Consider the following 24,806-nt stretch of genomic DNA (forward strand, 5'->3'; position numbering starts at 1 on the left):
GGAGTGATCAGCTCAAAACTAAAGAACTTTTTACTTTAATCATTTTAATACTTAATACCAGACAAAAAGAAAGTGCAGAAAAGTCATCACAGAAGGGATACCACCTTTTTGGAGGGCAGTAAAAAAAAGAATAGAGATGGTTACCAATTTAGTTGGTCTGAAAAGTGGACAGATAGGAAATTGCCTAATAAGAGGCATTTTATCTTGTACCTCTAGGTGTAGGTGTAAGATTTGTAAAATATATAAGATTGTTATGAATAAAGAAAGCTCTTTGAAGGTTTATCGCCCTTCTCTTGATAGCAGACGTTGGGATGGGAGTGCATTGGAAGGAGAGTGTTTAGGTAAGTTGTTTCCAAATTCTAGCTCATGATCATAGTGCTCCTTTATCACCCGTTCCCTGTGACTTTTGGCCTTTCCTGAAAGTTCATCAAGTTTTCTTATTTTTCTGACTAAATAATGAGAATTTTTAAAAGGTACCTATCTTTAGATTAGCTCTTTGTATTAATACCTGTTTTTTTTCTTATTTATGAATGGTAAATCAGTTTTTTTGATTTGCAATATTTCTAAGGATTTTTGGTTTTCTTACTGTGTCTCCCCAATCCCACACCCAGTAAGCTGATTTAGCTCATTTAATTTGATGTATATATTTCAAAGGGTAGCCTTGTGTCTTTTAAAATTTAGATTTATTGAGGTATAATATACAAGTTAAAAATCAGTTTTAGTATCTTGTTCTATAAACTTTAACAAGTGCATATAGTCGTGTAAATCTTCTTTGGTGAAGTGTTTCTTCAAATCTTTTGAGTATTTTAATTTTTTTGCTTCTGCATTTTATTCAAGCTTTATTAAGATATTGGCATATAACATGTAAGTTTAAGGTATACAGTGTGCTGATTTGATGCACATATATTTAGCAAAATGATTGCCATGATCAGGTTAGTTACACCTCTGTCCCCTCACATAATACATAATTACCTGTGTTTTTTGTTGTGATAGTATTTAAGATCTACTCTCTTAAAAAAAATTTCAATACTGTACATAGTACAGAATTGTTATAGTCATCATGCTGTCCATTAGATCCCCACAACTTATTCATATTATAGCTGGAATTTTTTACCCTTTTCCCTTATTCCCAGTCATTGGCAACTACCATTGTACTTTCTGTTTCTATGAGTTTGGATGTTTTTGTAATCTACCTTTAAGTGATGTCTTACAGTATTTCCCTTTCTCCATCTAACTTATTTCACTTAGCAAAATGCCCTCAAGTTCTATTCATGCTGTTGCAAAAGGCAGGATTTCTTTCTTTTTTATGGCTAAATAATATTTCTGTGTGTGTGTGTCTATATATATTTATCTCTAAATCATATATATATATATATTATCTAGCCATCTACTTTATGGACACTTAGGTTGTTTCTATCTTGGCTTTTGTGAGTAATGTTGCTATGATTATGCGGTGCAGATATCTCTGAAACAGTGATTTCATTTCCTTTGGATAAGTACCAAAAAGTGGGATTCTTAGACCATATTGTAGTTAATTTCTCTCTATGTCTGTTAACACTTGCTTTATGTATTTAGATACTCTTATGTTGGATGCATAAATATTTACAAATATTATATCCTGTTATTGGATTGACCACTTTATCACTGTGTAAGGTCCTTCTTTGTCTTCTGTTAAACTATTTTTTAAAAGTCTGTTTTGTCTGGTAGAAGTATTGCTACTCCAGCTTTTTTATTGTTTTCATTTGCATGGAATATCTTTTTCTTTCTGTCCTTTCACTTCAGACTGTGTGTCTTTAGATCTTAAGTGAGTCTCTTGTAGACAGCATATAGATGGATTTTATTTAATATTCATTCTGCTACCTATGTCTTTTTGTTTGGAAAATTTAGTCCATTTACATTGAAAGTAATTATTGATAGGTATGTATTTATGGCCATTTTTGTTCATTGCTTTCTGGTTGCTTTTGTTCTATGTTTCTTTCTTCTTCTCTTGCTCTCTTCCCTTGTGGTCTGATGACTTTCTTTAGTGTTATATTTAGTTTCCTTCCCTATTATTTGTGTGCAGCTATTATAGGTTTTTTGTTTGTGGCTACCATGAGGTTCATATATTATAACACACACACACACACACACACACACACTCTGTTAAACTTGACCGTCAGCTAAGTTTGAACACATTGTAAAAGCACTACATTTTTACACCCCTCTCCCACACATTTTATGTTTTTGAGGACATCTTTTATATCCTTTTTTTGTATATCCTTTAATATAATCGATTTTACTACTTTTATCTTTTAACCTTCATACTAGCTTTATGTGATTACTCTAGTACCTTTACTGTTTGTTTACCTTTACTGGTGAGATTTTTTTTCTTTTATATATTTCTTATTTCTAGTTATGGCATTTTGTTTTAAGCTTAAAGAATGCTCTTGAATGTGTCCTGTAAGGCCAGTTTAGTGGCAATGAACTCCTTTTACTTTTGCTTTTCTGGGAAATTGTCTATCCTTCAATTTTGAATGATAATCATTCTTGGTAGAGTAATCTTGGTTGGAAGTTTTTTTCATTCAGTACTTTGAATATATCATGCCATTTCCTTCTGGCTTACTAAGTTTCTGCTGAAAAATCAGTTGATTTTCTTATTCAGGGTTCTTTGTACGTAACTAGTTGTTTTTCCTTGCTGCTTTTAAGATCCCTTTTTACTTCTAACTTTTGACATTTTAATTATAATGTATTTTGGTATGGATCTCTTTGGGCTTATCTTATTTGGGACTTTTCTGTGCTTCCTGGACCTTGATGTTTGTTTTCTTACCCAGATTAGAAGGTCTTTAAGTAGGTTTGCAACAGCTTTCTCTTTCTCTCTTTTCCTTCTGGGACACCTATAATGCGAATATTGAAAGGCTAGATATCTTACAAGTCCCTTAAACTATCTTCATCTTTTTTTTTTTTTTTTCAGCATCCAAAATCTTTTTAATAACAAGGTAGGATCTGGGGTTAGTTTTTGTAGCCTCGGCTGGCCCTCCGGCCTCGTGTGCGCTCGAACTTCCTGCCCTTGGATCGGACGTAGGGCTTGGTGTGGCTGTGAGGGGTTCCGGGGGCCTTGCCGAAATGCCTATACACCTCTCGGCCCTTGCGAGGACCGGAAAGCAAGATGGTGCCACAGCCCTTGGGGGAGTCCAGGGCCAGCTGGTCAAAGGTGAGGATCTTGCCCCCAGCCTTGAGGATGCGGCTGCGGGCGCGGCTGCTCATACGAAGTGCACAAACCTTCAGTTTGGGCACCTCCTGGATTCGCACGTCATCGGTTATAGTCCCGACAACCACAGCAGTCTTTACCTCACGGCCAGGAAGCTTCATCTTCCGGATCATCCGGGAAAGGGACAGAGGCGGCCGGTTGGTGCGATTCATGAACAACCTCTTCAGCACCACTTCGTTGAAGGTGGAGTTGGTTCGTCTGGCCAGGAACCTGTATAGCTTAACCAACAGCCTTAGGTAGATGTCCTGGCTCTTGGGCTCCTTGCGCCGAACTTCTCGGTCTTTGTTGTGGCGGATGTTGACTCCCATGATGCCGCCTTCTGCTCCACCACCCTATCTTCATCTTTAAACATTTTTTTTTCTTTTTTATCCTCACCTGAGGACTTTTTTTTTTTTTTTTCATTGTTTCTAGAGAGAGAGGAAGAGGGAAAGGGGAGAAACATCAAAGTGAGAGAGAAACATTGATCAGCTGCCCTCTTGTTTGCGCCCTGACATGGAATTGAACCTGCAACCTGGGTATGTGCCTAGACTGGGAATCAAACCATTGACCTTTCAGTCTATGGGACGACGCTCAAACCAAGTGAGCCACATCAGCCAGGGCATAAATTCTTTTGTTTTTATTTTGTTGTTCTTTTTGGGTGATTTCTACTACCTTGTCTACCAGGTTGCTGATTTTTTCTTCTGTATCATCTAGTCTGTTATTGATTCCCTCTAGTGATATTTTTAGTTTAGTTAATTGTATTATTCAGCTCTGTGTGTTGTGTTTGGTACTTTCTCATTTTTCTGTTTCTTTTTTGAAGTTCTCACTATGTTCATCTATTCTCCTGAGTTTGATGAGCATGTTATGACCATTACTGTAAACAAAATAATAATAAACAGCCCTGGCTGATGGCTAAGTTGGTTGGAGCATTACCTGATACACCAAAGGGTTGCGGGTTTAATCCCTGGTCAGGGCACATACCTAGGTTGTAGGTTCAATCCCCAGTCAGGGAGGGACCCAATCTATGTTTCTCTCTTACATCGGTGTTTCTATATCTCTCTGTAGAGAGCTAGACTCCACTCTTAAAGGGATTGCACACACACCCATTCACATGGGGACTCAGTGCAAAAAGCAGCAATTTGAAAGCAGCCTAGACCATTCTTACTACCCTTTCTTCAATAATTTTTTTTTTGTCAAAAAAATCAGTTAACTGTATGTGTGAATCTATTTTTGGGCTTTTAATTCTCTTGCATCTGTCTGCGTGTCTTCTTTGGCTAAAACCACATTGTCTTCATTCGTGTAGCTTTATAGTTTGTCTTAAAATTCTCTTGTTTCTGTTTATCTGGGGAAGTCTTAATTTTCTCTTAATTTTTGGAGATCCGTTTTGCTGGATATAGAATTCTTAGTTGACAATTTTTTTTCTTCACTCTTTAAATGTATCATCCCACTGTCTTCTGACCTTCATGGTTGTTTGTGAGAAATCTGATTAAAATCTTACTGTGTGTGGGTTTCTTGGAAATGATGAGTTGCTTCTCTTTGCTTTCAACATTTTTTCTTTGTTTTTGGCATTTGAAAATTTGGTTGTGATAGGTTGAAGTGTAGATCTCTTTAAGTTTATTCTACTTGGAAATATAGATTAATGTTTTCTATCAATTTTTTCTAGCATTATTTCTTCAAATATTCTTTCTGCACGTTTTCTCCTCTCTTTCTGGTACTCCCAATATGCATAAGGTATATATGGATAAGCCTGATGGGTTTCCACAGGTTTTTGATGCTCTATTTATTTTTCTTTGTTCTTTTTTCTCTCTGTCCCTCACATTGGATAATCTCAATTGACCTATCATAAAGTTCACTGATTCTTTCTTGTATCTGCTCAAATGTGCCATTGATGCCTTCTAGTGAATTTTTCATTTCGGTTAGTGTACTTTTCTACTCTAGATTTTCTATTTATTTCATTTTTATTATTTCTATCTTCTCATTAGTATTTATGTTGTGATAAATTTTTATACTTTTCTTTAGTTATTTCGGTATAGTTTCCTTTAGTGATTTGAGACTGTATCTATGAACATATATAATGTAGTTGATTTTAATGCCTGTGTCTAGTAAGTCTGTGTTTCCTCAGGAGCAATTTCTATTGACTGCTTTTTCTTCCCTCTGTGTTTGGGCTATATTTTCTTGTTTCTTGTATATCTATTTCATAATTTTAGTTGAAAATTAGACATTTAAAAAAAATTTTAATTTTCAACTCAGGAAATCAGATTTTTTCTCTTCCTCATCATTTGTTATTGTTGCTCTTTGTTGTTGGTAATGTTGCTGTTTGCTTGTTTAAGGACTTTTCAAGCTCTTCATGTTAACTGTGTATTCTTTGTCTTGCATGGTCATTGAGTATTATTAGCTGTTATATTGGGTTGGCCAAAAAGTCTCTTTAGTTTTCTTCTGTAAAATAACTTCACCAATAATTTTATTGATTTGGATATTTTGAATTATGTCATTTATCTGCTGAGTGGTATTACATTGATTGTTCTCAGTGTCTTGATTTGATCGCTTTCCACTTCAACTGGTCTACCTGACTTTGGAACATTATCCAGCAAGAAGTCTCCAGCGCAAAACTTCACAAACCACATTTGACATGTTTGATCAGTCACAGCACCTTCTCCATACACTGCATAAATCATTTTTTATTTGTTTCAGTTGAGTTTTTACCTTTCTTGAAATAATAAAGTATAATATGCTGAAAGTTTTGCTTGTTTTCTCTCACCTTCAATATTAAAATGGTTATACAAAAATTAACCAACTTTGATAAGTTTTTTTTAATGCATGTTGATCTGATAGCTGTCACAATACAGTCTAACAAAATTGTTTTGAATGAAGTTAAAGAAAACCAGTTAAGTGCTACTAGAGCCATCTCATGGGAAAAACCAGATGAACTTTTGACCAAGTGAATATTATGCCATTTCATCTTACATAATTAGATCTGTTAAAATGGAGAAAATCATTTGGTAGGGCTGTGAATTATGATTAAAAAGTTATTTGAATGGTCAAAATGATTACTTTGTAGGGGGAAGCAAAGAAACATTTGTCAGACACTTACTATGTGTTATGCCTGAATGTATTACTTGGAGAAATTGAATTTTCTAGTTAATAGGATTTCCTAGTAAAGAAGGAGAACCAGAAGCCCAGGATATTCTTTTGTATTTGACGTGGTGATTATTTCTTATACTTGTGGATTTTAATGCCTAAGTAATTGAAAATAACTGAACTTCCTCCCCACCACCCAGCATTGAACTGACTTAGCATCTTGTAGTCCCCGAGAATCTTGGGAATATTATTTCCAATGCTGTAGAAGAAATTGGGATGATATTTACCTTCAAAACCAATCTGTGGTTATTTTCTTACTTTTGGAATGCATAATTAGAACTGGTATTCTCAGCAGCTGGCAGAGTCTCCATATTGGTTTCCTGACCAGTAGAGCAAAGCCTATGATGATGAAAAGAGGAAAAATGAAGCACTAGAACTGTCTCTACCTAATAAAATAGTGACTAAAAGCACTACCTCATTTCTGGAGGAATTGCAGAGAATAGGACCACCATCAAGGACTTCAAGCATGCATGGTGGTGATTCCTACCACATTTCCCATTCATCAGGTTGGGCTTTTGCAGAAGACAGATGGCGCTTGGGAAGTGACAATTGATTTTCATTAGCCAAACCAATAGATTACTACAATTACAGTTGCTGTGCCAGATATGGTTTTATTGCTTGAACAAATGAACATATCTTCTGGTACTCGGTATGCAGGTATTGATCTAGTACATGTCTTTTTCTCCATCCTTGTGAAAAAGGTCCAATAGAAATGCAGTAGTCCCTCAGTATTTGTGGAGAATCGGTTTCAGGACCACCACTAATATCAAAATTCATGGATGCTCAAGTTCCTTATATAAAAAGGTATCAGATTGCATATTACCCTGTACAGTAGTCCCTCTCTGTATCGTGGTTCACTTATCGCGGCCTCACTGTATCGTGGGATTTTAAAAAATATATTTAATTATCGCGGATTTTTTTGCTACATTGTGGGGTTTTGCGGTACTGTATACATACGTTGTTAAAGTTACATAGGTTTAAGAGTGTAGAATAAATGTAAGGTTCCTACTTTGTGGGGGGGTCTGAAACAATACCCGCGATAAGTGAGGGAATACTGTATTTGCATATAGATTACAACATAATATGGCTAATATCACATTATTCCTGTGACTTCAGCATAGTGTTAAACACAATTCAGATTTAAGTTTTGGTTTTTGAAATTTTCTGGGATTTTTAAAAAATATATTTTATTGATTATGCTATTACAGTTGTCCTATTTTCAACCTTTGCCTGCCCCCCCCAGTACCCCCTCCCCTCCCTCCAGCAATTGCCCCGTCCTTAGTTCATGCATATAAGTTCTTTGGCTTCACCGTTTCCTATATTATTCTTAACATCCCCATGTCTATTTTGTAACAACCAATTATACTTCTTAATTCCTGCACCATTTTCTCCATTCTCCCCCTTCACCCTTTCAGCTGATAACCCTTCAGATGATCTCCATATCTATGATTCTGTTCCTATTCTGGTTGTTTGCCTAATTTTTTTTTTTTTTTTTGAGATTCAATTGTTGATAGTTGTGAGTTTGTTGACTTTTTAATATTCATGGTTTTGATCTTCTTTTTCTTAAATAAGTTTCTTTAACATTTCCTGTAATAATGGCTTGATGATGATGAATTCCTTTAGTTTCACCTTGTCTGGGAAGCACTTTATCTGCCTTCCCATTCTAAATGATAGCTTTGCTGGATAGAGTAATCTAGATTGTAGGTTCTTGCTTTTCATCACTTTGAATACTTCTTGCTAGTCTATTCTAGCCTACAAAGTTTCTTTTGAGAAATCTGTTGATAGTCTTATCAGAACTCCTCTGTAGGTAACTCCCTGCTTTTCTCTTGCTGCTTTTTAAATTCTCTCTTTATCTTTAAACTTTGGCATTTTAATTATGATATGACTTGGTGTGGTCCTCTTTGGGTACAACTTGTTTGGGACTCTGCTTCCTGGACTTGTATGTCTATTTCCTTTGGCAAATTAGGGAATTTTTCTTTCATTATATTTTTCAAGTAAGTTTTCAAATTTTTGCTCTTCCTCTTCTCCTTTTCACATTCCTATGATTCAGATGTTTGCATGTACGGAGATGTCTCAGAGGTTATTAAACCTATCCCTGTTTTTTTTTAAATTCTTGTTTCTTCTTTTTGTTCTGGTTGAATGTTTATCTCTTCCTTTTGTTCCAAATCATTGGTTTGAGTCCTGGCTTTGTTCCCTTCTCTGTTGGTTTTCTGTGGATTATTCTTTATTTCACTTAGTGTAACCTTTATTTTTCCCCCTGATAACCAGTGTTTTGAACTCTGCATCTGATAGGTTGACTAACTCTGTTTTGCTTAACTCTTTTTCAGTGGTTTTATTCTGTTCTTTCATTTGGGCCATATTTTTTTGTCTTCTCAATCTAGCAGCCTCCCTGTGTTTGTTTCTGTGTATTAGGTGAAGCTACTTTTACTCCCTGTCTTAGTAGTGTGGCCTATGTAGCAAAGGCATCTGTAAATTGTGTGATGTGGAGCCTTAGTTCATAGCCAGGGCAGGGCAACATGCTTCACCGATTTGTGTCTGTGTGATGAGGGCTTGGAGAAGGGACAATGCTGCTGCTTGGCTTCTGTCAGTTTGCCCAGTGCTCACCCTGTTTCTAGTCACTTCACCCCCTTCCCATGTGCGAGTGGTGTCTTTCTAGCTGCTGCCCCAGTGGTGAATTCCAGAGGTGGTGGGTTTGTGTAAATTTTAAGAAACATGCTGACCCTTTAAGTGGCAAAAATCAGGCAGTTTCCTCTGCCGCCCAACCCTCACTGTTTTTTACAGCCAGAGGTAATAGGGGTCTATCTTCCCAGTGCTGGAACCCTGGGCTGTGTGGTCTGGCTTGGAGCTGGGATTGCTCCCTCCCAAGTTCTCTCTCCTGTTCGTTCTGCTGCCGCTGCTGCCTTTACCTGACAAGCCACCTCTCCACCCATCTCTGCGACTCTGCCCCTTCTACCCATCTGGATGAATGTGTCTTCTTTAAATCCTTGGTTGTTGGACTTACAAGCAGTTTGATTTTCTGAGTGTTCTCTCTGTTATTAGTTTTGAGATCTTGTTGTAATTCTTTCAGTGGTTGAGTGAGGAGGTGAAGTGTGTCTACCTACGCCTCCATCTTGACTGGGTGGAATTTGTTTTTCAAGTAATTTTGATCCATGGTTGACTCAATACATGGATGTAAAACCCATAGATACGGAGGACTGACTGTATTTTGCTTTCAGCTGGCAAGGTCGGCAGTACAGCTTTACTGTCCTCCCTCTGGGATATATCAACTGTCCAGGCAGGCCTATGTCATAATTTAGATTGCATGAGTCTGTATCACCTTTCTTTTCCACAAGATAATACACTAGTTCATGGCATTGGTGCCATTTAAAAAAAAAAAATTGAGCTATTGAGCAAGAAACAGCAACTACTCTAGACTTACTAGTAAGATATTTGAGTGTCATAGAGAGTAGGAAATAAATATGTCAAAAATTCAGTAGCTTTTTAATCTAAGTGAAATGTCTAGTGGTCCAGTGGTGTGGGGTATGTCAAGCTATCCCGTCTAGGGAGAAAGGTAAATTGTTGCATTTTCCTCCTCCTACAACCATGAAAGGGGTACAGTGCCTGTTTAGTGTGCCCTTTTCAATTTTGGAGGCAACATATTCCTTATTTGGGTGTGTACTCTGGCCTGTTACTGAGTGGTTCAAGAACTGCAGGTTTTGCATGGGACCCAGACCAAAAAAAAGGCTGCAATAGGTACCGGTTTTTTGCAAGCTGCTCTGTCACTTGGATCATGTGATCCTGCAGATCCAATGGTGCTTGAAGTTTCAGTGGCAGATGGAGATGCTCTTTGGAGCTTTTGGCTTAAATGTATTTAGTAAAACTCAGGTATTGTTAGAGCTATTTTTCTTTGAACTTCTATTTTTTTTTTCACCACAGCTTCACTTTACAGTAGTTTATGGAAAATAATCATTATGTCCCTATTCTACTTGTTGAAAACTAAGATGTTAATCGTACACTGGGGAGAGATTCAATGAATATGAAAAATGGAATCCTATCTGCATAGGTACTGCTTAAATAAAAAAAAGAGTGGAGAAATTGTGAATAGCACAAGTCAGTACTTAGTTTGTTTTATTTTATTTTTTTAAGTAAAGGAAACTGAGGGAATAATCATGAAGACTATAGCATTTACCGTTTTATAAAATGTTTTTAGGGAAAAAAGAATGACTGGATATTTTCAGCTTTTAAAAAGCTGGTTAATTACCACACATTCTTTCCATTGTGATTGTGTAGCAATGCTGAGGTCTGGAATCAGGCAAATCATTTCTGAGCTTCCCCCCACCACTTAGTAGCTTCTTTCTCTGTGTCTTTGGTGTTGGATTATATAGCAAGTTTTTCTTGGTTTTCGGGCCTAGAAAATGTATAGTGATTTTCTAAGCAGAGCAAATTGCCATTCCTCCTGCAGTTTAGTTACTTTAACATCATTTGAATAATTCGTCGTCGTCGGCAGCCGTCCGTCTCGAGAGACGATGGTGTAGCTTCTTAAGTGTCTATCTGCACCGCCGAGAATGGCTGTGCAGTCCGACTCGGGAGTGACACGGCATCTGTCTCCTCCCGTGTTGAATCGACATCTTGCGATGACGCTGGAGTGTCCTCTCCAGTGGAGCTGAAGCTACAGAGCCTGGGCAGGGTGATATGGAGGGTCTGCTGTTGCCCATGCAGCAGACCCCCCCTCTCTTCGCAGCTGAAGGGTCCAAGGGAAAGACGGAGTCAATACAGCTTGGCTTCAGGTGCGCCGCAGGAGTTGCCGGTGTTGACTACAACGTCAAACCGCCTTAGGGACTCCGGCTCCGGATTTTCTGTCGGGGTTTACTCCCTTAGCCTTTCCCCTGAAGAGGTATGCCGCAAGGCAGCGGAGGTTTTTTGGAGTCAGAGTTTTCCTTCTCTGATGTACCCTGACTGGAAGATCGAACCAGCGACACTTAGCTCGCAGGCCGACGCTCAATCCACTGAGCTAAACCAGCCAGGGCATATTTGAATAATTAAAAGAATATATATATATATATATATATATATATATATATATATATATAGTGCCTCAAAAATAGCACAGAACTAAGTTATTCTAATCAAGAAGTTGTGTCATCTTTTCGGGTATTATGTGTATTGAACTGTGGCCAATTTTCAACTTTCTAGGAGGAAGACAATTATAAGAATTGAATAAAACACTACTAATGGGTTATATATGTGAAGAAGCTGGGACATGTGTTTGTGTGTGTATGAACTGCAGCATTCTTTTATGTAGTTAAATATTCTTCATTCTTAAAATGAAAAAATGGGCAATTGGTCAGAACATTGCTGTTACAATTACTGTTTATCTGTGTAACTGAAACTGAAATTTATTGTGTGTGTATGCATATATTGAGAAAGAAAGTCATGTAAGAGATGTAAATAGAATGCTACTTTAATTATAAAATATTTTTAGTTTTGGCCTTTTAGAATATTGTTAAGCTAATATAAGCATCAGGAAATCTGTAAAAATGAACGATAGTGAAGGAACCAACACTTAGAAGAATTGCACTTTTGTTCATATCACTACCATTGCTTCAGGTTACTCATAGTGCATGTACCATTTTTTTATAAGAAAATTATGGCCATGCATTAAGTTCTTAACATATTAGTAGGGGACATGTGAAAAGGATCTAGATGATAGTATATTGTGATACTGACAGCAGTGATCTTAGCACAGACCAGGACACATAACTGATAAACACACACATTGGTCCATATGTATATGTTCCAAATTAAATTGCCTGGGAGTATTGAAGTCCTCCAGTTCATTGTTTCCTCTTAATATCCCAGTGTAGTAATAGTTAGCACATCAACCAAGTTTGTGAATGTTTGAATCGTATGTATAATAGCTCTAGGAATTTTTTTAGGACATTTTCTGAAATAGCAATTTTGAATCAACTACCTAATTATATTCATAGTTATAGGTATGCTTCGTATTTTTTTCATTTATTTGAGAAGTTGAAGACAGTAAGCCAATCAAAAAATTAGTGTTTATTAATGAACTATTGTTCTGAGCAAAAAAAGAATGGCAAATTTTTCAGAATGGCTGGAAGAGATGGAATATGAGACTGGACATGTGAACTTGACCCAGATCATTAAGGGACTGTGATTACCAACAGCATAATGAGGAGAAGTTAAGTTTGGGCATGATAAAGTCAATCTGGGCAGGCTGGGTTAATGCCCTTGTTGATTGCTTGGGAAAAAAATAATCAAAACAGTATGTAATCATTTTGTTGTGTAACAATCTGGAAAAATAAGGCTATTGGGGGGCAAAGGGACAAAGGCATGACAGAAAATTTAAAAGTAAGACAGAACTCTGGCAGTGGGACTCAGTTCATTGGATCGTCCTATACACCAAAAGGTTCAATTCCCAGTAAGGGCACATTTTTTTTTTTTTTTTTTTTTTAGAAAGGTGCACTGTGCAATGTGACTTACACTCTTGCCTTTCTTTATTTTTTATTTATTTATTTTTATTTTTGGTTTTTCAATTACAGTTGTCCCCTTTTCCCCCAATTTCTCTCCCCCCCAACCCACCCCCTCTCCTGCAATCATATCCCTCCCCGTTGTCCATGTCCATGAGTAATTTAAACGGGTTCTTTGACTAAACCCTTCCCTTACTTATCCCCCTTCTCTCCCCTCCTCTCCCCCCTGTTGACTGCTATTCTGCTCTTTGTTCTATTTAGTTCCTTTGTTTGTGTTGTTCTTTAGTTTCCTGTATTAGGTGATATCATATGGTATTTTTCTTTCTTTGTCTGGCTTATTTCACTAAGCATAATTCTCTCTAGTTCCATCCATGTTGTTGCAAATGGCAGGAGTTCCTTCTTTCTTTCTGCTACATAGTATTCCATTGTGTAAATGTACCACAGTTTTTTGATCCACTCATCTACAGATGGGCACTTAGGTTGTTTCCAGCACTTAGCTGTTGTAAACAGTGCTGCAATGAACATAGGGGTGCATAAGTTCTTTTGAATTGGTGTTTCAAGATTCTTCGGGTATAATCCTAGTAGTGGAGTCGCTGGTTCAAAAGGCAGTTCCATTTTTAATCTTTTGAGGGCACATTCCTTGGTTGCAGGTTCGATCTGTGGGTTAGATTTCCAGCTGGGGTGCATATAGGAGGCAACCAATTGATGTTTCTTTCTCACATGAATGTTTCTCTCTCTCTAGAATCAACAGACATATCCTTGGGCATGGTCTCAAAGATTTTCTCCACTCTTTTCTTCTAGAAGCTTTTTAGTTTTAGGTTTAGGCTTATTTCAAGTTAATGGGTTTTTGTTTTTTTGTATGATACAATGTAAGTGTCAAGGTGCATTATTCTTCAACAGTTTAAAAACTATTCTTTCCCCATTGTATTATTTTGGGAGCTTTGTGGCATATTTATGTGTCTGTTTCTGGACTATTTAGGTTTTTTCTTTTTCATGCATATTTTACAAATAGTTTGACAATGCCAACAATAAAGCCTATTAACATTTTGATTAGGATTAATTAAATATTTACATCAATTTGAAAAAAATTGGAAAAATAATTGTCTGACCTATGGGTATGCCTTGCACACATTTGTAAAATTTGTCCCAAAGTATTTCAAACTTTAGATGTTATTGTAATTTGTATTGCATACTTTAATTTTCAATTATTAGCTTCTAATATATAAAATATGATTTCTTTTTTAATATTAACCTTGTATTCTTCAAGTAATTTTTTCAGTAGATTCCTTGGGATCTTTTACAGAGGTAGTTACATTGCCTGTGACTAAGGATAGTTTTAATTATTTTCCAGCCTGTATGCCTTTTATTTCTATTTCTTGTCTTATTATACTTGCTAGGTCCTTTGGTGCATCTTTGACTTCTTCTGGATCTTAGAGTGAAGAGAAGGGATTCAGTCTTTGACCATTAAATGTAATGTTAGCTGAATTTCTTTTCTATTCTTCTTATCCCTCCCCTCCCTTCCTCTCCCCTCCTTTACCCTTTCTTTCCCTCCCTTCCCCTTTCCTTTCATTTTGTAATACTCTTTATCAGATTGAAGACATGTTCTGCTCTTCCTTGTTTGCTAAGAATTTTTATCATGAATGAGTTTTGAGTTTTGTTAAAAAATTTTCTGCATTTATTGAAACAATCATGTCATATTTTTAAGGGTGAATTATGTTGATTTATTTTCAGATATTCAACCAAGCTTTCATTCCTGAATAAAACTTACTTTTCATGATGCATTATTCTCCTTACATGTTGTTGGATTTAATTTGTTAAAACTTTGTTAATGGTGTTTGCATCTATATTAATATGGGATATTATTTTGTATTTTATTTTCTTGAAATGTCTTTGTCTAATTTTGGTATCAGGATAAAACCAAATACTAGTCACTTCTTTATTTTCTGAGTTTGTGAAAAATTCATGTTTCTTTCTTGACTCTTACAGAATTCTCCAGTAATGCCTTCAGCAGCTATAATATTTCCTTTTTTTGTGGAAGGATTTTTAACTATGAAATGAGCTCCTTTGTAGATCCAAGTATAGTCAGTTTATCTCCTTTTATAGAGTAACTTTGGGAAACCTTTTGTCTTTCAAGGAACTTACTCATTTTGTATAAATATTTTAAAATTACTGCCAAAATGTTTTTCATAATGTTCTCTTATTATCCTTTTAATGTTTGTATGATTTTTAGAAATGTAATGCTATTGAAACTCTTCCATTCCTGCTATTGGTAATTTTTGTAATTTTTCTTTTTTTACTATCATTCTGTGTGGAAGTTTATTAATTTCATAGATATTTGGAAAGAATAATCTTTTGCTTTAGTTTTGTCTGTTCTTATATTTCCTAACTAAATATTTCTGTTCTTTGTTATTTTCTTTCTTCTGCTGGCTTTGGGTTTAACATACTCCACACTTTTAGCTTTCTTAAGGAGAAAACTTAAGTCACTTATTTGAATTCTTCCTTGTTTTCTTGTAAGTACATACTATTTATAAATTTTCCTCAAAGCACTATTGCAGCTCCATCCCACAAATTTTGACATGTTGTATTTTCAGTTACATTCACTTCAAACTATGCGTTAATTTTCTTGTGATTTATAATGGGTTATTTAGAAATGCATTGTTTCATTTTGAGGTTTTTGAAGGAACTTCCAGATTTCTTTCTTTCATTGATTTTAAATATATTTCTTGTGTGCTTAGAGAAAATATTTCATATGATTTCAGTTTTTTAAATCAATTAAGACTTGTTTAAGGACTCAAAATAATATCTATCTTTAATTGTTTTGTGTGCACTTGAAAAAAATGCCAAATCAGCATATGCTAGGTAGCATTTTTCAGAAACGTTAGTTAAGTTGGTTGCTCATATTTAAGTCTTCTCTATACTCATATTTACTGATTTTATTTCTACTTAATTTTATCTTTTACTTAGGAGTTTTGAAATCTCCTGCTATCGTTATAGATACATACACATTCATGACTGTTATGTCTGCTTGATAATTCACTTCTTTACTATTAAAAAATCTGTCTCTTCATCCTCAGTAACATTCTTTGATGGGAAGACTAATTTCAACTTTATCTTTATTAGTGTTTGCATGGTATATCTTTTTTAGCTTTTTATTTTAATCCTTTTTTGCCATCACAGCCAAAATAAATTTTTTTCATGTCTTTGACATCTCTCATCATCATGGTTGTTTTTTCTTCTGCCTTTTTATTCAATCTGACAGTCTCTGCTTTTTAATATAGTTGTTTAGACCATCTACATTTATTCAACGTAGTGCTGAAGTCTTAGCCATAACAATCAAATAAGAAAAAGAAATAAAAGTCATTTAAATTGTAAAGGAAGAAGTAAAACTGATATTATTTGCAGGTGACATGATACTGTACATAGAGAACCCTAAAGATTCCACCAAAAAACTACTAGAACTGGTAAATGAATTCAGTAAAATAGCAGGATACAAAATTAATGTCCAGAAATCAGTTGCATTTTTATATTCCAATAATGAACTATCAGAAATGGAAATTAAAAAAGACAATCCTATTCACAATTGCTTCAAAAAGAATAAAATACCTAGGAATAAATTGAACCAAGGATGTAAAATACCTATACTTGGGAAATTATAAGACATTTAAGAAAGAAATTGAAGAGGATACAAATAAGTGGAAGCACATACAGTGTTCATGGATAGGAAGAATTAACATCATTAAAATGTCCATACTACCCAAAGCAATCTGTAGATTCAAAGCAATTTATATCAAGATATTAATGATGTATTTCACAGAACTAGAACAAATATTTTAAATATTTATATGGAACCACGAAAGGCCCCAAATAGCAACAGTGATCTTGAGAAGGAAGAACAAGGTTGGAGGAGTCATACCACCTAATACCAAACTATACTATCGTCGTCGTCGGCAGCCGTCCGTCTCGAGAGACGATGGTGTAGCTTCTTAAGAGTCTGTCTGCACCGCCGAGAATGGCTGTGCAGTCCAACTCGGGAGTGACACGGTATCTGTCTCCTCCCATGTTGAATCGACATCTTGTGATGATGCTGGAGTGTCCTCTCCAGTGAAGCTGAAGCTACAGAGCCTGGGCAGGGTGATATGGAGGGTCTGCTGTTGCCCATGCAGCAGACCCCCCCTCTCTTCGCAGCTGAAGGGTCCAAGGGAAAGACGGAGTCAATACAGCTTGGCTTCAGGTGCGCCGCAGGAGTTGCCGGTGTTGACTACAACGTCAAACCGCCTTAGGGACTCCGGCTCCGGATTTTCTGTCGGGGTTTACTCCCTTAGCCTTTCCCCTGAAGAAGTATGCCGCAAGACAGCGGAGGTTTTTTGGAGTCAGAGTTTTCCTTCTCTGATGTGCCCTGACTGGAAGATCGAACCAGCGACACTTAGCTCGCAGGCCGACGCTCAATCCAGTGAGCCAAACCAGTCAGGGGGCAAACTATACTATAATGCCATAGTAATCAAAACAGTATGGTACTGGCATAAAAACAGACACATAGATCAATGGAACAGAAAAGAGAGCCCAGAAATAAATCCACACTTTATAGTCAATACTTGACAGGGGAAGCAAGCACATACAATGGTGTTGAGAAAATTGGACAGCTACATGTAGAAAAATGAAACTAGGCCATCTTGCAATACACACAATAATAAACTTGAAAAGGATTAAAGACTTAAATGTTAGACCTGAAACCATAAAACTCCTAGAAGAAAACATGGGCAATAAAATGTTGGACATTGCCTGTAGCAGTATTTTTTTCTGATATATGAATGTGGACCCCAAAATACCCAGAATTATCTTCTGAAGGGTGGGCCCTTTGTAGTACAGGCTTCCCCTGCTTGGTGAGTGTTCTAGAAACCCATTATATCAGTGTACCGGCTGGTGGTGGTGTGAGAGGCTGCAGGTTCAGGGAATTTTTTTGAAGACTCAACGCAATTGCCCATTTCATGATGGGTGATTTATGAGTGTACCTGCCCACACCATGCTGGTGTTCAGCAGTTTTTGACCAAAAACTGCATGACCCCAGTGCCCCACCCTTCCTATTCACCTGATCTCGTCCACAGCAACTTCTTTTTTTAAAAAAATTATTTATTTATTTTGTTTTGTTTATTTATTTATTTTCAGAGAGAGGGGAAAGGAGAAAGAGAGGGAAGGAAATATCACTGTGTGGTTGCCTCTCACTCGCGCCCCCAACTGGGGACATGATGTACAACCTAGTCATGTGCCCTGACTGGGAATCAGACCAGCGACACTTGGCTCGCAGGCCAACACTCAATCCACTGAGCCACAGCAGCCAGGGCTTCACAGCAACTTCTTTTTTGTTTGTTTCCCTGGATGAAAAAGTCCTCAAAGGGAAACGTTCTGCCAGTGTGGAAGAGGTGAAACAAGAAATGGCAGATACACTAAAAGGCATCAAAATCAATGGGTTCAAAACTGTTTTGAGCATGGAAAAAATATCTTGACAGGAGTATTGCATCAAATGGAGAGTACTTTGAAGGTGACTGAAGTTTAAACATGTAAGAAATACACAACTTTTTAATAAATAAATTCCATTTTTTTGGTCCCCCTCACATATCTCCTCAAGCAAGGGAAACAAAAGAAAACATAAGCAAATGGGACTACATCAAACTAAAAAGTTTTTGCACAGCAAAGGAAAACATCAACAAAATAAAAAGACAGTCCATGGAATCGGAGAACATACTGTTTGATACAGCTGATAAGGGGTTAATATCTAAAATTTATAAAGAACATGTTAAACTTAATACCAAGAAAACAATCCAATTAAAAAATGACCTGAAAAGACACTTCTCCAAAGAGAACATACAGATGGCCAATAGACATATGAAAAGTTGCTCAATGTCACTAATGTTATTATGAATTTGTTGAGTTTAATATATCATTTTGCTGTTTCTTACCCATTTTCTGTCCTGCTGTTCTTTCGTCTTCTTCTGCCTTATGTTGGGTTTGAGGTTTTTTTGTTTGTTTGCTTTGAATGCTTTCATTTTATGTCCATTATGGGCTTCCCAGGTGTATACTTTTGTTAATTAATCAATTAATTGCTCTAGGGTCTACTACATATGTGTTTAACTTATTAGTCTATTTTTAAATAATATTCTATTTCATATACAATGTAAGAATTTTACAGCATTATACTTTCATTTCCTCTCTCTTTATTTGTGATACTGATATGAATTAGTTCTGCATATTCTATAAAATCAACAATACATTTTATTTCTTTTGCTTTTTGTAGTCGGTTATTTTTAAAGTTTTTATATCCATTTATTTATCATTTCTGGCACTCCTTATTCCTTTTGGGCAGATCCAAATCTCAATCTGGTTTCATTTCTCTTCTCCCTGAAGAAATTTCTTTAACATTTCTTTTAGTGTAGGTCTGCTGGCAAAGAATTCTCTCAGCTTTTGTTTGTCTGGAAAAATATCTTTCATTTCCCATTCATGTTTCAAGGTATTTTCTCTGGGCAACGAATTATATCTTGCCATTTATTTTTAACCTTTCAGTACTTTGAAGATATCTCTTTATTGTCTTTTGGCTTACATGTTTTTTGACAAAAAGTCTGTTTTTATTCTTATTTTACTTATTTTGTATGGACCATGTTCTTTTCTTCTGGCTTATTTAAAAATTTTTAAATTGTTATCTTTTTTACCATAGCATATGATACGCATTGGTATAATTTTCTTATGCTTACAATACTTGACTGTTGTTAGGTCTCTGGATCTCTGGGCTTACAGTTTTCATAAAATTTAGAAAATTTTCAATTATATTTCTTCAGATATTTTTTTCTACACCCTTCTTTTTTCCCCTGGGCCTTCCCGGTTGCACCCATTTCAGACTACTTGAGCTTATCCACAATTTTTCTTAGTATATTTTGTTTCTGTGCTGTATTTTGGATAATTACTGTTGCAATTTTTTAACTTCAGGATTTTGTCTCATGTAGTATTTTATCTACCCTGGCTGGTTTGGCTCAGTGGATTGAGCGTCGGCCTGCGAGCTAAGTGTCGCTGGTTCGATCTTCCAGTCAGGGCACATCAGAGAAGGAAAACTCTGATTCCAAAAAACCTCCGCTGCCTTGCGGCATACCTCTTCAGGGGAAAGGCTAAGGGAGTAAACCCCGACAGAAAATCCGGAGCCGGAGTCCCTAAGGCGGTTTGATGTTGTAGTCAACACCGGCAACTCCTGCGGCGCACCTGAAACCAAGCTGTATTGACTCCGTCTTTCCCTTGGACCCTTCAGCTGCGAAGAGAGGGGGGGTCTGCTGCATGGGCAACAGCAGACCCTCCATATCACCCTGCCCAGGCTCTGTAGCTTCAGCTTCACTGGAGAGGACACTCCAGCGTCATTGCAAGATGTCGATTCAACACGGGAGGAGACAGATACCGTGTCACTCCCGAGTTGGACTGCACAGCCATTCTCGGCGGTGCAGATAGACTCTTAAGAAGCTACACCATCGTCTCTCGAGATGGACGGCTGCCGAGTATTTTATCTGCTGTTAACCCCATCCTATGTATTTCTTTTGTTTGTTTTATTTTTTTTAAGAAGTTCTTGGGAAGTTTTGTTTGAATCTTTTTTATATCTTTGACCTCTCTCACCATTATGGTTATTTTTTCTCTACCTTCTTAAACATATGAAACATATTTATAATAGCTGTTTCATATCCTTGTTTGCTAATTTCATCATCATTTCGTTTCTGTGTTTCTGTCGAATAATTTTCTCCTGGTTATAGGTTGTTGTACTGATTTTCTGTATGCCTTTTAATATTTGATTGGATTAAGACATTTTGAATTTTAACTTGTTGGTTGTTGAATTTTGTTGTATTATTTCAAATAGTGTTGCGTTTTGTGTTTCTCAGTTATGTTACTTGGAATCAGTTGGATTATTTTTAAGATTTGTTACTGTGGGTCCAAAATGTCTTTCTAGTTCTAGGTCTAACAGCCCCACTAATAAGGAGATGCCCTCCGGAGGATTCAGCTGAATGCTCTATGTATTTTGAGATTTATCCACTCTGAATGGTAGGAACACAAACTATTTCCAACTGTGTGTGAGCTCCAGGTGTTGTTCTGTCTACTCACTTTGTTTTTCTTTTCTCTTCCCTGTGTAGTTTTCTTTCGTGTGTACAAGTTAGTGCTTAGCCCAAGGCTTGAACAGATCTTTGTGATTCTTAGTGTAGTCCTCTCTTCTCAAATTCTTGGCTCTGCAAGCACTAGCTGCCTTGCAAACTTTTAATTCTGTCCCCTCAAATCAGTGAGAGGCCGGTTTTGCTTGGGTTCTCCCATCATGTGCTGTGGCCTGTGAACTGACTCCAGGTGTAAGCTGGACAGTTATAATGCTCGCCTTGTTTGTTTTCCTTCCTCTTAGGAATTATAATTCTGTGCTGCCTGTTGTCCAAGATCTGAAAACCTTTCTTCCATATATTTTGTCCAGATTTTAATTTGTTTTAGTTGGAAGGTTAAATCTGGTCCCTGTGTCTTCATTTTGACTAGAAGTAGAATGCTATCTGTATACTGTAGATTCAACTTTGCTTCTAAACTTTACCATCTTTTACTTTGAAGTAACCACAGTGCAGAACGTAATGGATGCTCCAGGAGTGGGTGGTAGTGATGATGTCTGTGATTAAACTACTGATAATATTTAGGAAGTGAGTGCTTTATTTTTGTTTATTCTTCTTAGATCTCATTCTCCTTTATACTTTAGAAAGTATACTTTATAATCTACTTTACAAAAAGAAAAGTTTCTCTTAAACTCATTAAATCTTTGCATAAAATTTACACACTTGGAATATGCACCATTTTTATGGTAATTTCTTATACCTTAGACACATCACTTCTTGCTCCTAGTAAACCTTGAGAAACTAGAATTTCTCATTTCTGTATCAACAGTAGATCATTGTAGTCAGCAACTCTTTGGAAAACAGTTATTTTACCATAATATGAAGAATTTTGGTGTATAGATTTTATGCTTTTTAGTTAATTAGAAATCATCATTATAGTTATAGAGCTTCCCTTTCATTTTCTGAAATGAGTCTAATCTGATCTTTCTTCATGTAAGTGTTCGTTCTGACTAGTTACCCTTCCCAGGACATTCCATCCTTGAAATTATTATTCTTTTTATCACATTGAAACTATAGTTTCTAAGATGGCTCCAATGCTTTGATCATTTTAGGATTCATGCGTGTGGTTAACAAATACCAGTAACATCATCAAAACATCATCTATAAAGGACAGGGACTATAGATATGCATAATTTATAATTGTTTCTCTTGGAAATTCATCTATTTTTCCAGTCTTTCTTCTGGAAATTATATGTGTTCTTCAAGGATATGCAAGCTTTGACAAATTGAGCTTTGCCAGCCTATCCAAGGAAAAAGTCATTACCACCTTACATAGAGCCAAAGTAGGGGGGAAACTATCCCCAATTTTTATGTCATTGTGTCAGGAAATTGAAAGCATGGTGAAGAGTATGTGTGCAGATATATGTAAATATGTAGCTTTTGCAGTCTGCTGGGTTTTTATTGCGTCCATTTTTTGTGTTGTAGAGACAAAAAATATAGGCTATGACCAAAAAAAAAAAATATTTTTCCACCCATTTAAAGAAATTGGTGTTTTGCTTTATTTTATTTTTTTCTTTTGTGATGCTGAGGGTCAAGATAAACTTTTTATTTTCTGTTAATATATCTAGTACCTAGCTGATGTTTTTGTACAAAAATGAAAATTTTATGTAGTCTTTGAATTTTCCCCTGGGCAATGCTGTGCGCTAGTCTGTATTTGACCCTGGTTTCATTTGGTTTCCTTTTTCTAGGTCCTGTTATCTTTTTAATTTACCCAGCCCAGCTTCTGTGTCCCAGTGCAACTGTATGCCACCCACCTCCTGCCTTCTCCTTCGCCTCTCTCCTGAGCTATAGCCCTTCCTCTGTATTTTCACTAGGGTATTATTATGTTATTTGGTAAATTGAGTATCCCTATATTAATGATACTGCTACTGATAGTAGGGAGTTTTGGGTTTTCAATTGACAGCTCCAGGAGGTTTTAATTATATGTCATTAATATTATAATGTTAAGTTCTTTGAGCAATTTTCTTTTTATTTAGAGTTTTACTGTGAAGCAAATAAACATCTTATAACAAATTAGTCTCAAAACTGTAAGGATATCCATGGGGAAAATGATTTCTCTTGAAGCTCAGGCCAGACGATGTATGTTAGCACTGTTTTCTTGGTAGCTCCAAGTCAGGTATTTTCATGGATGTTCTTCCTGTCCCAGAAATAGTCTAAAGCTGAGTCTTTCATTGGGGAGCGCTTAAATGCTCCACAGATCAGTGACCAGAATCGTTTCATTTTGTGCCCATGTGGTTTCTGTGGGTGGTTTGTTGTTTTAAAAACTGTTTCAAAGAAGTACATTTTTTTTCCTGGCAATCATGTGTATCCTGTGTAAGTATTTTTCATTATTAATAATTTTGAGAAGAACCAACTCCAGATCATAATGCAGTTGGCTAAAGTGATAGGTTTTTATCCAGAGTCATCCCATATGATTTGTGTCCGGTTTGCCAAAATCCATTAATTTGAGGTTCCCAAAGGGCATGGTAATGATTTCCTCTCCTGTTTCTTACTGTCACCAATCTGTTTTTGGAAATTATTTCTATCAATTTTGTGTAAATCAGTCTTGAAGAGAAATTCATGAGACATTTAGATGTAATTTCTTTTAGGCATACATACTGGTTTTACTTTTGGGGGTATTTCCCCCTACCACTGTTTTTTACTCTGTAGAAATTTCCATGTCTGATTTGACTTGAATTCCAGATTTTTCATTGGGCTTTGATTTTCATCTTCCTCATTTAGGCTTAGTGGTTAGAAATCTTGTCTTTAATTGCATTTCAAAGTGGTTAGTTTTTGTCATTTTCCATTCCCCTGTCCAGCAGTAAGGGTTTACTTCTGTAGGTACACTGCAACCTTTTAATAATGAATTTGAGTTTAAAGAGAAATTGAATTCAATTCTTGAGTTATTTCAGAAGTTATAAAATTAGTTATTTACATTTCTGGCCACAGTGAAGGTTTTTGTGAAAGTGAAGTTTTGTAGGAAAAATTCGGTGTCATCAGCTTGTAGCCTTGGAAGGTATCTAGGATTTGGCTAACCCAGAATTACAGCTTTAAGTAGTCTGCATAAATTTTGTAATTAATAAATTAATATTATTTATAATTAGCAATGAACCAAAAAGAAGATGATTACCTCTCCAAACTTTCGAATTTAACAGAGGAGGAAACTGAAACCTACATAGGTGAGGTGTCCAGCTGTAATGTAGAGGATGAGTTACTACCAGGGTCCAGGGACCCGACTCCAAGTCCAGTGTTCTTCCCACCATGTCGGCATCTTTTACTATCTTATCTCCAACCAAGTAACAATTCAGAGTAGCAATGTTCAATCTTTTTGATCTCATGGCACACATAAACTAATTACTAAAATTCTGCATCACACCAAAAATTATATTTTTTGCTGATCTGAAATAGGTATAATTTTGATTTATTCACACCAGATGAGTATTGTTATATTGGCTGCTGTCATTTTTGTATTTGACCATCTCAGGGAAAAGAAGTTAGTGCCCCTGATTTCTAGTCAGGTATTGCATATTTTAAACATTCTTCCAACACACCAGTTGAAAATTGCTGATTTAGAGCATAAAGTGTAACAGAGTTCTTGTTTTAAGATACATAAATGCGTTTAATTTGTGTGATACAAATTTGAGTGATAACCTTACAAATTCATACCACAGTTTCTCTCTTGGCCTGTCAGACAGCACCGATCATTTTGGAGCTTGCCGTTGGTTATTTGTGGAAGGATATTGTTTGGGCCTTATTTTTTTCAAGCCTATTCTTCATTGTATTAAAGTAATTCTTTAAAACTTCCCCAAAGGTAGGAAAGTATGCAAATAA

The 24,806-nt window shown here is 36.2% G+C and overlaps 1 protein-coding gene and 1 pseudogene across 2 annotated transcripts in view; one reads left to right on the forward strand and one right to left on the reverse strand.

Moving 5' to 3' along the window:
* The window catches only part of CCDC91 (coiled-coil domain containing 91), a 458,769-nt gene that overhangs the window by 164,128 nt on the left and 269,835 nt on the right, over positions 1–24,806 (forward strand). The gene's annotated exons all lie outside the window — the stretch shown is intronic.
* LOC150011537 (large ribosomal subunit protein eL18 pseudogene) lies at positions 2,940–3,566 on the reverse strand (annotated as a pseudogene).

This window comes from Furipterus horrens, unplaced genomic scaffold (assembly GCF_987537825.1).
Source record: "Furipterus horrens unplaced genomic scaffold, mFurHor1.1.pri manual_scaffold_4, whole genome shotgun sequence".
Classification (NCBI taxonomy): domain Eukaryota; kingdom Metazoa; phylum Chordata; class Mammalia; order Chiroptera; family Furipteridae; genus Furipterus; species Furipterus horrens.